General features: G+C 44.9%; 1 long non-coding RNA gene across 1 annotated transcript; it reads left to right on the forward strand.

Moving 5' to 3' along the window:
- Positions 1-3,391: 3,391 nt before the first annotated feature.
- On the forward strand, positions 3,392-9,869 carry LOC310751489. The gene is made up of 2 exons (XR_014542555.1): positions 3,392-3,471; positions 9,436-9,869. It is a non-coding gene; the product is annotated as an uncharacterized lncRNA (long non-coding RNA).
- Positions 9,870-10,382: the final 513 nt, after the last annotated feature.

Consider the following 10,382-nt stretch of genomic DNA (forward strand, 5'->3'; position numbering starts at 1 on the left):
CTCAGAACACAGTGAGCATCACCTCCCATGGAACGTGTTTCTGCATTACTTGTCCCCTGGTGTTATTTATCTATCTACCTACTATCTATTTATCTATCTACTATCTATTTTTTGGGACGCGGGTGGTGCTGTGGGTTAAACCACAGAGCCTAGGACTTGCTGATCAGAAGGTCGGCGGTTCGAATCCCCGCCACGGAGTGAGCTCCCATTGCTCAGTCCCTGCTCCTGCCAACCTAGCAGTTCGAAAGCACGTCAAAGTGCAAGTAGATAAATAGGTACCGCTCCGGTGGGAAGGTAAACGGCGTTTCCGTGCGCTGCTCTGGTTTGCCAGAAGCGGCTTAGTCATGCTGGCCACATGACCCGGAAGCTGTACGTCGGCTCCCTCGGCCAATAAAGCGAGATGAGCGCCGCAACCCCAGAGTCATCCATGACTGGACTTAACGGTCAGGGGTCCCTTTACCTTACTATCTATTTTGGAAAGTGGTCTCTGTCTGTTTGTCTGTCTGCTAATCTGTTCTCTATTGGTTTGGACACCTCTCGAGCGGTGTTAGAAATTAGTCAGGCACGAGGCACGTTTTGCAACTGGCGCGGGTACAATTGTGACCATGTGGAGATCTCTGGGTGCCAGCTTAACGACTGACATCTCCACCTGGCTGGCCCCTCTAGCTTTCATAAGCAGGTAAGCTTATTTATTCCATTTATTTCCCACACTCCACCCTCCTCAATTAATCCCTGCAACAACCCTGTGAGGTAGGTTAGGAGGCGGCAACTGACTCCAAGGTTACACAGTGAGCTTCATGACTGAGTGAGGATTTGAGCCCTCATCACCCAGGTCCTAGTCCAACACTCTAACCTAGAGCTTTTCCAGCTTTTCATGTCGGTGACACACTTTTTAGACTTGCATCATTTCATGACACAGTAATTCATTTTTACTAGCAAACTGGACATTGAACTAACCCAGTTCCAGTCTGGGAGGAACGCAGGGAGCATTCGTCTGACACACTAACATGTCGTGACACAGAGTTTTGAAAGCTCTGCTCTAACCACTATACTACCCTGCCTTCCTAGAGTACTTCTGCTATGGGGCAGCTCTATAAATTAAGTAGGTAAACAAACATGGGCAAAGCAAAGCAAAATGTTACTTAGAGAAGGATCTGAAATATTTTCCTTAAAGCTTGAATTTGTTTTAGTCTGGATTGTTTGATTTGTTGTTTTAATGTGTTGTAACCCGCTCTGGGATTATTTCTTTAAAATATAAAGTGGTATAAAAATGAAATTATTATCATTATTATTAATGTCTCAGAAAAAAATAAATGGCACCCAGACATTCCGTAGTGGCAACTGCAACCTAGGTTTGAGGTGGCATTTTGCGATTAGCTTGTATATCTGAGTTTCTAACATTCTCAAGGTGGGGCCGGCAGTCTTTGTCAACATTTGGATGCCGGACGCCATTTTGAATCAAGATGGCGGACCAAATTAACCCTTATTAAGCATTAGCTTCCACACACAGAGACAAAAACAAATTGATTCAGAGCCAGGAAAGATGTTCTCCAGCTAAGGTTGGAGCCTTGGGTTAGGGTGTGTTTGCATGAGCCCTAAAACTTGCAAATTACACTATCCCGTTTTTTAAAACTACAAAATTTGGGGGGTTTCGACCAATTCCCACGCAGCGCTGGGCACTCCTAGCGCTAGTTAACAATACTGCTACTACGCAGCCGTTCTGTTTCACGTCCCACCTTTCGCCCCACAATGGAAACTCAGTCTAAAGAAAGGAACAGGTCTCCCTCATGCCGAAACCTCCCCTCTCTCCACAAACCACCCATGTGCGTGATTTTTTCTTTTTTTAAAGGCAAGAATCTGGCCACTGCAATGACGCAGAGAGAAAGTATGTCCTCCTCGGTGGAGGGACAGGATGATGAAGACGGCCGCCAAACAAACACCATTTTGCTCCTGAATATATGTGTGTGCGTATCATCCATCTGATTTCATCCGCCATCCCAATGAGCTGCATAGGCAGGTCAAAACTTCACAAAAACACACACAGTCAAACCTTCCTCAGCAAGTACTGATATCCTACGCATGCTCCCTTTTTTAAAAATGAGAGAGAAGAGAGGGGTTCTCTTTAACAAGTTTATGCAATAACAGGATGGAAGCGGTTCCATCACCCTTTGCCACCTCAGGCGGATTTGATTCCTTGCATTCCAAGAAGCCCCCCTGATGTCCACTGCCAAATTGGACACAAATCTAGGAATGTTGCAGGCACACACATGTGTGCAAGCACACACAGAGACATGGAGAGAGAGAGAGAGAGAGTTTCCTTTGTAAATAGACTCCAGGAGGGGGGCCCTTTGCGTCTGAAGCCCCTCGCGCCCCTCCCATTCGCCTCTCTCTCTCCCAACCAAGAATCCCACCCCTTCTCCTGTTCACTGTGAAATTCCTTGGCTAGCCAGGGTCAGAAATAAGCCACCTCTGGAATGCAGAACCTCCATCTTCAGAGTGTCTCAGGAAGCCTTCGCCTCCCCCAACAGACACCCCTCTCAAAAGGAGATCCGGTTCCCTCCTGCATTTCCCCTTTTTAATTTTTTTTTTTATTTAAAACACACACCACGATATATAATTTTTTTCAGAGTCACTCCCAAGAGTTGCAGATTCTTGGAATGCACTTTCTCAATGAATCATTGAGGCTCGGGGTTTAAGGGGCACGGTGAAAAAATTCAAAGCAGCCACTGCTGCACCTTTCTTTTTTTAAAAGGTAGGAAAGACTTCATACCACACACAAACACACAGAGAGAGAGACGGAGAGACAAAGAAAGCCCTACTCAGACTCTCCAGCCGTCTCCCACCAGTTTTCGACTACAACTCCCATCAGTCCCAGTCAACATGGGCTTCATAGTCCGAAACATCTATAGAGGGCACCCGGTTGGAAAAGGAGGTTACAGACAATCTCTCTCGTGTTTTGAGTCTGGCAGCAAAGCAGAACAGATGAACTTTGTTCCACTTAAAAAAAAAAAAAAAGGAACACACCAGCTCCAAAAACATCCACATTTCCATTTCTGCAAAGGCCTTGTTTCCTAACCCCTACACCTCCATCTCCCACTAAATTAGACTAGAAAAGTCTCTTTTCTAGATACATTAGGAATCCTCCCAGCTTCTATATACTCCCACAAGACACAAACTTTTGTTGTATTATTATGACCCATATAATAGTAATAATAATAATAATATTGGAATCCCAGAGCCTTCCAGCATAGATCAAATCAATGCTAAATCCATCAAGGCTCTGCAAGGTGTTTATATATACTAAGCACTTAAATCTGAAGCTAGGAAAGAGCGATTCTGCGACCTGTATAAACTACCTGCCCATTATTTCCTGGGCATTTCTATTCTGCTTCCTTCCCGCTCCGCTCCCCTTCCAATCGTGACTCAGCCAGACCAGTTTGTCAACTGCTAGGAAAGGGGAGGCCTGCTCAGGTATGTGCAACACGCCACGTATCAACAAGGGCAGTGGGCCACGTATCAACAAGGGCAGTGGGGGCGCCTTGTGAGGCGAGACGGGGCAGATGGGTGCAAACAGGCCTAGCAGAGAGCAGGGAACGCTTTTCAGGCTGAGGGCCACATTCTCATATGGGGGCCACTTTCCAGTGGCGGCCTGGGTTAAGGAGCAAAAATGTGTGGGGCAATGAATGTGAATTTTATGACTACGTTATACACTCAAGCAGCCCTCTCTGTCTTTGAGTCAGGAGAGAGAGAGAGACAGACAGACAGACAGACAGACATTATCAGAGCTCGAAGTCACCAGGGGTGTGGCCTGGCTGCTGAGGGCCGCATAAGAGAGGCCTGGGGGCCGCCTCAGCTCCCAGGCCTGATGTTCTCCACCCCTGAACTAAAGTTAATTAATAGAAGAGCGTTTGAAAGAACCCCCAAAAAAGAGGGTTCACTTCTAACAGCGGCATGCGACCATTTCCAGAAAGGCCTCGGGTAACTTCCCCACCCACCCATTTTGCCTCCCTCCGTGGAGATGTCTTAACCTACTGACCCTAAAAAACAGTGGGGTGTCGTGGTTAAGAGTGTGGGACTTAAATGTTACAACCAAAATCCCTCCTTGGTCCCAAAAATTAACTTGAGGCCACATTCACATGTATAGGATGCCACTATAAACAGTCATGGCTTCCCCCAAAGGATTCTGGGAGCTGTTGTTTTGTTATGGGTGCTGCGAGTTGCTCGGAAATCGTCCCGTCCCCCCCATTCCACTCACACAGATACAGTTCCCTGGGGAGGAGTGGTTGTTAAACCACTCTAGGAACTCCAGCTCCTAACATTTAACTGCAGGGAAGCCATGACTTTTGAAAGTGGTACCGAAGTGCTTTAAATGCATTGTGTGGATGCAACCTACGACTCCCACCAGCCCACAGCTGATTGGAGATGCAGTCCAATTATGGAGCAGAAAGGGGACCTGTGGCTCTCTAAGTAATGCTGGGCTGCAACCCCCACCCCCCACCCCATCAGCACCAGCCAGCATGCCTAATGGTCAGAGAGGATGGGAACTGTAGTTCAGCAAAAGCTGGAGGGCTACGGGTTCCTCACCCCTGAGCTGGAGTACACTAGGTATAAGGGAGGCTGGAATAGAGAAAAGTGCTTTAAAACTGCTAACTGATAAGTAAGTATGATTATGAGTCGAGACAGAGTGCAGCATACCTATGGCAACAAAGCAATGACTGAAGATAAAAGGAATGCAAAAACGCATTCTCTGCTGAGGGTGTGCTAGGCAAAGGGCTGGAAATTCCTACGTGCCAAAATCCAAGTTTTAATAGCCAATCCAGGACTGGGATGGTAAAAGGGAAAGAAAACTCCTTAGGTGCAAAGCAAGCTGTTATTTTTCAGACCAGTTTCACCCGGAAAGTGATGTGTACCTCAAAGCAAAGTTCAGTCCAAGGTACGTTTACTTGGAAGTTCAGTCCTACTGGCTTCAGTGGGCTTTACTCACAGGTAAGCATGGGATGGATTGCAGCCCTTGCCAGACAGTGAAATAACAAAAATGGGAGACAACAGGTTGCACACCAGATCTGATGCCTTTCCGGCCGAATCCTTTTTCGAAAACAAGCCCCGCTGACACTTTGGTCCCATAGATCCCCCTTCAGGATACTGATCTGAAAGAGGAAGATGTCTGACCCCTGACATCATATGCAGAAACAGAAAAGCATGGCTGGCATAGATCACCACTAAAGCATTTGCGGATTCTGACAGAGCAACACACACAACTCTCTTAAGCCAGGGGTGGGGCAACCTGTGTCCCTTCAGAAGTTGCTGGGCTGCAACTCTCACCAGCCCCAGTCAGCACGGCCAATGGGTCAGGGAAAATGGTAGTTGCAATACAAGAACAGCTGGAGGGGGCACAAGTTCCTCACCTCTGCCCTACGCTAAAGATGCAGCACAAACGATAGAAAAAAGATGCTCTAATTTCTTCTGGAAATGGTCTATCTGCACATTCCAGCCAGAAGGCAATTCCACAAAGATCCGATTTCCAGCATTACCGCATCTCTCTTTCCACCCCTCTCCTTTCCCTCTTTCAAAAGTTATACAAAAAGGGTCCCTCTTCCCTCCCCACCCCCCACTTCCAAACTTCCAATGCCCCCTTCCCCCCTTTCTGGCTGTTCAAATACATTCCACCGCCTACTTTCCGCCGAAGCCATTTCAGTGACCATCTCCAACTTATTGTTAATGAAGAGAGACCGATTCCTAACACCACATTGCTGTTTATAAGCCTCCAAGCATCAGATAAATATCCCAGATTGTTGGAAAAACCCCCCACAGATTTTCATTGCACATAGATCCTGTTATATACGTATCACCTCTATTGACGGGAAAGGTTTTGTTTTGTTTAGAAAAGGAGGATTTTTTTATTATTTTGACCTCACCAATAATTCCACTTTTGAAAAACAAATAAATAGAAAGCCTATCTGCTTGTCAAACGTAACTAAAAGGGAACTTTGAAGGAAGCCACCAGAGAATCAAAACTCTGTGAGATACAGATTTTGCTTTCCTTACGAAAAGACTATATCTCTTCACCAAATCCATTCACATCTCCCTGGAACAAAACACAGGAAGACAAGACAGACCTAGCTAAGTCAAGGGCTGGTTCTGAAAAGTGGTATTTTACAGTAGCCTGACCATTTGCACTGTCTTGGGACACATACTGCCACCACCAAGAACCAGAAACCTAATAGGCACAAATTACCCTCTTAACATAAATTAAAATAAAAACTGGGTGCTTTCATCATTTTGGACCAGGTTTCATATTGGGTTCCCCCACCAAAAAAGACCATTATCAAGCTTTTAAAAAAGAAGGAAGTCCTCAGAAGTCAAAGGGGAGGGACAGGGAGGTTTTGTCTAGTTAAAATAGGATTCAGCAACCAGCAAAGTGAAGAGTGTGCTGCAACACTGGGCTGGTCATAATTAAGCAAGGATGTACGAGGACTGGAACCAAATGCTTTGACAATATTATTGCACTGCTTAATTTGTGAAGACAGTAGTGCAACACTGTCAGAGCCAGCGGTCCCAGCAGCCCACCAACGGCATTGTATCCAGCTAACCTCGGATTTCACACACGCACCTTTTTTTAAAAAAACAAAACAAGGATTTGTTAATACAAGAGATAGTTGCAACACAATCACTGGCAGGGCTGGCGATCCCCAATAAAATCAAAATCAGAATGATTTCAAGTTTTATCTGAGATCATCATTAGTCAAGGTTAGAGCAAGGACACAAACACACAGAAAAGCAGATTAATTGTGTATCTTTTCTTTCGTACGGACTACAGGAAAACAGGACTCAGCTGTAACATTGGCAATGTAGGTGCATATACCATTCATTTTCTCTATTGCAAAGGGCTGGGTGGGTGGAAAGCTACTTCAAATTCCTAGGTTATCTGCTTTGTTTGGGTGTGCATATTTTTATTTTAAATCATGCCTATTACTGCAATCTTATGCACAAATCTGAAAGGATATAATTTTGAGCTTTTGGGGACTTGTTTCCAAGTAAACATAACACAGGACTGCAGTGAAAGTTATGGAATGAGACCAGGAGGAAGGGTTATGGGTATCCTCTCTTTAACTTTATACAGTATGCTGCAATATATGCACATTTCAGCAAAGGCAAGCTCTGGACTGCTGAAGTCAAACATTATTGCAAATAAATAGTGAAGACATTCCCAAATGATTTGTTTTCACCAGCCTTTCCCCCAACATTTTCTAAAATGACCCAATTACACTGAAGTCCCCCTCTACCTCTTCCCAATTCAGCATCGCAGACATTTGAAAACTAAAGAAAGAGCACTTTGAATGTGTTGTGAACAATGTTGCGGAATCCACAGCATTTCCCCAAAGAGATCTGTCTATACGCCTACAGGATGTGGAATAATAAAACAATTGGTTTGCGTGTGATATTGTAAAGAATGTGCCACCCTATAAAAACCCAGCCCGGAATCATTCCGAAGAGCGTTTGCACAATTACAGTATATTTTTAAGAGTACACCACCAGAGCACACACACCCCATATATATATATATATATAATTTTTTAAAAAGCAAAACAAACACCATGCAAATCAAAAACAACAGCATTTAAAATTCAGCCACATACGAAGCAGATGGTTGGCTATATTAACATACACAGCGTTTATCAATACACCGTTACAGGGAAGGAACCACCATTATTAACATTTTAACGAGAGGCACAACAGAAAGGTGGGAAGGGGGGTGGGAATTAAAGCGCAGGGTGTCCCAATTCCCCTTTGGAATCCTACACAATAAACAGAACACATAAAAGGGTTCGGGGGGAGTGTTGCACGCTAGAGTCCTGGTTCCATTGACATACCTACATGCAACAAATCTTAATATTCTTTTCCCCCCACACATATGCATAAATACTCTGGAGGAAGCCTGGTCCCTACAGTTGGCCATTCTGGAGAGAGGGGAGGGTCTGTATCTGCCAGCCAATGCCCTTTTAATATTGCACTGCTAATCATAACTGCCAGTAGTACAACAGAAGAAGGGCTTCGGACAGCAAGAGTTCCCACTAGGCACAAGGGACTTCTCGGAGGGAGGCGTGTGTGTGTTTTTTTCCAGGTGAGATTTTCCTTTAAAACAGATCCATGGCAAAAAGGAAACAGCAAACAACACACACACACACATACACACAATATCAACCACCTGGATACAGTGGGGAAATCTTCTTCATCATGTTTGCAATACTTAAAATAAAAAATAAAAATAAAAATAAGCAGTTCTTCCAGAATATAAATCAGGGACATCTTTGCTGCTTTTTAAAAAATAATAATAATAATGAAAAACTACTTAAGCAGCATTATGCTGGATAAAAGGAATAGGAGGAATAAAAATAAGGATGATGAGCTTTCCCCATCAAACATTCTCCAGATAGCAATATAAAGCAAATGCGAGAGGCTGGTGTGTCATTAAGTAAAAGACGCTATTAGACTAGGAACTTTTAACAGTGGTTATTTGGATCAATAATGTTTCCTGACTATCAAATTCATCTGTTCGGGCTCTAGATCATTTACTAAGAAGAAGCCTCACTGATGTAAACAGAATTTACTTCCAGGCAGAAGTGCACAGGAAGGGGCTAAGGTTTTATTCTCCAAATAGATGTTCTAAATATAACATTTATAAAAGGACTCATTATTGTAAGCAGCTGGGGGGGGGTTGTTAACCATATAAGGCTGCAGTCCTATACTGTACACGCTTACCTGAGAGTGAGCCCTAGTGAAAACAATGGGACTTACTTTTGAGTAGACACATATGCAAGATTCTATACACCACAAACATATATTGCAAACAGACACATTGTACTAACACATCTATTTTTCTGTTGAAATACTTAATGGTAATGAAAACAGCTATTGGCAACTGGATATCCGAAGTTCAATACAGTAGGTATTTACAAATATGAACCTAATTCTCATCTCAACCATTTCATACTGGGATAGAGGGGTGGGATACAGCCTAAAGCAACCTTTTAGAAAGTTTAATCAGTGCCAAAATGACCAAGTGACTCTGTGCTCTCTCTCTCCTCGCGCACAAAAGTTAAACAATTTAAATAAAAACCCATGGAGCCAACCTTATACTTCATTCATAGCCTTGTGCAGAAAATTCCATCCAGATCAAGACATTTGCAAGGGGCTTGAATAGACTCATTCAAGGTGGCTATTGGAAAGGGTGATTTTGTTTTGTTTTGGGGTTTTTCCGTTTTGTCCCAGCTAGTAAAAAGCGGTCCCAAACTTTTTAATAGTTTGCTTTCTAAATTGCCAGCACCAAGTTTTCACAGGGCAGAGGTGGGCAAATTAGTCAGACAGCTGAATTAATCCCGGGTTCCTGGTTTCCTTAAGGGCATTTCATTTATTTATATTGCCTCTTTGCTGCAGGAAGAGATCCGCGCACTGGCAGGAAAAGTGGAAGCAGCAACTCTGTAGACTTTAGAGAGTTTTAAAGAGAGAGAGAGAGAGAGAGAGAGAGAGAGAGAGAGAGAGAGGTGGAAGGAGGAATTAAAACTTAGACAAGGAGGGGGTAAAGATGCATTTTCCACTCGAGGAAGCTTTCGAAATCCAACAGCCCTGGGACTGTGATCGTGAAGGGGGCTTTCCTTACACAATGCTGTAAGAAAAGAGAAGACCACACGCTGGATAGGAGACCCTGCGCCGAACTGGGGCAAAGTGCAAGATCTACCGTCGAAAAACACCCGCGCGCACCGCTCGGACTGTCGATCCTCAAAAATCTCGGCGCTCGCCGAAGCGGCGCGTTAGGATTTTTCTGTTCTACGGGATTTAAATGCGCAACCAGCATAAAGACAGAATCGAGATCGCCTTGGTGTGTTTACTTTGGGGGGGGCGCAACCCACACCCCTCTAAAAAAAAGAAGAAGAACACGTTTTCTTTCCCAGGCAAAAGAAAAAGGACTTCCTTTCAACTAAAAGCGACCATCGCCAGCTACGTTCTTGGGGACCTCCAGGCGCCCAGCGACGATGAAAACTTCCCAAGCGCGCAGAGCGAGCGAACGCCAAGTCCCTTTCCAGACTTCCTGCCACCGACGTTTTGGGGGGTTTGGGGGTGGCTGTTGAGGGGGGTGGGGTAGAAATCTAGGCTCCCCCCATGTCCATTTTCCAGATCCAGGGCCACCTCCCTCCTGCCATTTCTCAGGGATGTTTACATGGGTCAAATGGCCCCCCAAAGCCCAGACTGCCGAGCTCTCCGCGCGTCCGAGGTTTTCTAAAGCGCAAAGTGGGAAGCTTAACTTCTCTTGCAACTTCGCCGCGCTTGGACATCGAAAGACGCATTTAAAAGGCACGACGGGCCCGATCCTGCGGGTCTCCTAC

This window comes from Podarcis filfolensis (genome assembly GCF_964270895.1).
Source record: "Podarcis filfolensis genome assembly, chromosome: 16".
In the NCBI taxonomy this organism is placed as follows: Eukaryota; Metazoa; Chordata; class Lepidosauria; order Squamata; family Lacertidae; genus Podarcis; species Podarcis filfolensis.